At 47.1% G+C, this 2881-nt stretch overlaps 1 non-coding gene across 1 annotated transcript; it reads right to left on the bottom strand.

Annotated features, from left to right (window-relative positions):
* Positions 1 to 2086: 2086 nt before the first annotated feature.
* On the bottom strand, positions 2087 to 2277 carry LOC130326672 (U2 spliceosomal RNA). Its single transcript, XR_008871242.1, has one exon. It is a non-coding gene; the product is annotated as a U2 spliceosomal RNA (small nuclear RNA).
* Positions 2278 to 2881: the final 604 nt, after the last annotated feature.

Here is a 2881-nt window from a genome sequence, read left to right as displayed (position 1 = left end):
AACCGTGAAAGGGGCGGGCCCAACAAGGTCCCCTTCATGGGCACTATCACTGCTTGCTGTCAGGGAGGCTGCCAGACAATTTTCCATGCACACTCTGGGCTGGGGGGCAGTCAACCACCAGTACACACAGCAGAACCTAAACCCATACCATTATTGCTAAGCAGCAAGACAGGGGCCCATTGCACTCCCACGGGGCCTTTTTAAATGCAATCCATAACCCGGATTTGCCAGGAACCCTTCTTACTCCTCCTACTTGCATGTGACACTGGGCTTAGGATCTGCATAGGAAACACACACACAAGCACACACCTACCTTTGTTGCCTGCAGATGCCTCCTTGGCTGTCCCCAAACGGTATCAAACCAACACCCACGGGAAGCTGTAAGCATAGAGGACATGCCTGCACCCCATTGGACTTACCTGTGTGGGTTAAATCCGGGTTATTTGACAACCTATGGCGGTGATGGTTCTGCTCAGGCAGAGCAGTGCTGATGCTCCTCATAAAGCTGTCGCTGCTGTGAAGGTTCTAGGTGACATCACAAATCCCTATGGTTACATACACAACAAAGCTGGGTTGTTGTTGTTTACACTCTGCAAGGCCTGTGGAAGTGAGTGACATCATAGCACTGTAGTTCTGAGGGTTCTAGATGGATGCAACAATCTCCTGTTGCTTCTATGAAGGCCATAATAGACGACATCACCAAACAGCTCCATAGTCACATACACAGCAAAGGAGAGATGTTGTTTACACCTAGTGATGTCAGTGGTATTGAGTGACATCACAGCACAGTGCTAAGGCTCCTGGGCCTGGACACAGCAGCGGCTGCAATATCTCAACGGAGAATACGTTTATATATATGTGTGTGTGTGCGCGTATATATATATATATATATATATATATATATATATATATATATATATTTCTCCGCCGAAATCACTTTTAAACCCATTTCCACCTTTTTTTCCCTTCTCTTCCTCTTACTTTTTTTTCACGTTTTTTTACGTTTTTCTCCTTTTCGCCTCTTTTCTGGGCGTATTATTCTTCTTTTTCTTCTTTTTTTTCGTCTAATGCATACCCCATCAGTGCAGCAATGCTTATTCAATACCGCCAGCAGATGGAGACACTGGGGGATAATTTTCTAAGGATTTATACTGATTTTTCCTGTCTGAATTTGTCGCACAGAAAGTTGCAGGCCAAATATGTGTGACATTTCTGCGACTTTAGCTTCTAGAGCATTTTTACAACATTATACATAGGTGCTGAATACATAAAAAGCGACTGTTCAGCGACAGACAAGTCGCATCGGCTGAAAGTAGGCCAGAATGTCAGTCCATGTTGGAGCAGGTTTAGATACAGTCTAAAGTATAGATCTCAAAGTCTGTGCACAGAATTTAGCAAGGGCCTCGCACCTTCTGATGCATCAGGTAGGTGCACAATAGCATAGCCTAACCCTCTGTACTTTGGTCTATATTGATGCGGGACATAGACAGCCAGCTGATGACCAATCCATTAGTGCAATGGATGGCTGGAAGCATTTGTCTTTGCCTTTGCAATACCACAGAAGCAATGCATGGTCAATGTACAGCAATGACACACCTGTGTGAACAGCCAGGAGACCCCCCCCCCCCATGTTATGTTACATAGTTACATAGTTAGTACGGTCGAAAAAAGACATATGTCCATCAAGTTCAACCAGGGAATTAAGGGGTAGGGGTGTGGCGCGATATTGGGGAAGGGATGAGATTTTATATTTCTTCATAAGCATTAATCTTATTTTGTCAATTAGGAACATTCAGCACCCACCCCGCTATCAAGGCAGCTGCCTATCATGTCATGCCCTACCTGCACAGGTGTGCTGGCTACTCAAATGATCCAATTAAGGAGGCCATTTAGTCAGCAGCAGCAGAAGTCCTGTGCCTGGACGCTCCAACAGCGGCCAGACACAAGCAGAAGCAGCAGAAGCAGCAGCAGCAGCACCACCTTTTGTTTTTTGGCTGCAGCAGCAAGGCCCACAGGGCTGGCTAGCTGGCTAGCCAGCAAGCAGGTAGCAATGAAAGTAGGAATCTTTCTTTTTAACCCTGTAAGGGGGTGGTGCACTGTACCCGAAGATACTGCCATATCGGGTCAATGCATAGGGCGACGGAAGCAAGCTTCGAAATCGGCCCCCGTTCTCAAAAATCCATTTAATATATGGTCCCCAGATAGGGGACGTATCAGATATTAAACTGATAAGAACAGATACTACACTTGATCTTAGCCAAAAGGCCGAGAAGCGATAACCGTGAAAGGGGCGGGCCCAACAAGGTCCCCTTCATGGGCACTATCACTGCTTGCTGTCAGGGAGGCTGCCAGACAATTTTCCATGCACACTCTGGGCTGGGGGGCAGTCAACCACCAGTACACACAGCAGAACCTAAACCCATACCATTATTGCTAAGCAGCAAGACAGGGGCCCATTGCACTCCCACGGGGCCTTTTTAAATGCAATCCATAACCCGGATTTGCCAGGAACCCTTCTTACTCCTCCTACTTGCATGTGACACTGGGCTTAGGATCTGCATAGGAAACACACACACAAGCACACACCTACCTTTGTTGCCTGCAGATGCCTCCTTGGCTGTCCCCAAACGGTATCAAACCAACACCCACGGGAAGCTGTAAGCATAGAGGACATGCCTGCACCCCATTGGACTTACCTGTGTGGGTTAAATCCGGGTTATTTGACAACCTATGGCGGTGATGGTTCTGCTCAGGCAGAGCAGTGCTGATGCTCCTCATAAAGCTGTCGCTGCTGTGAAGGTTCTAGGTGACATCACAAATCCCTATGGTTACATACACAACAAAGCTGGGTTGTTGTTGTTTACACTCTGCAAGGCCTGTG

Source organism: Hyla sarda, unplaced genomic scaffold, assembly GCF_029499605.1.
Source record: "Hyla sarda isolate aHylSar1 unplaced genomic scaffold, aHylSar1.hap1 scaffold_2861, whole genome shotgun sequence".
Classification (NCBI taxonomy): domain Eukaryota; kingdom Metazoa; phylum Chordata; class Amphibia; order Anura; family Hylidae; genus Hyla; species Hyla sarda.
This window is presented reverse-complemented; position numbering and strand designations above follow the sequence as displayed.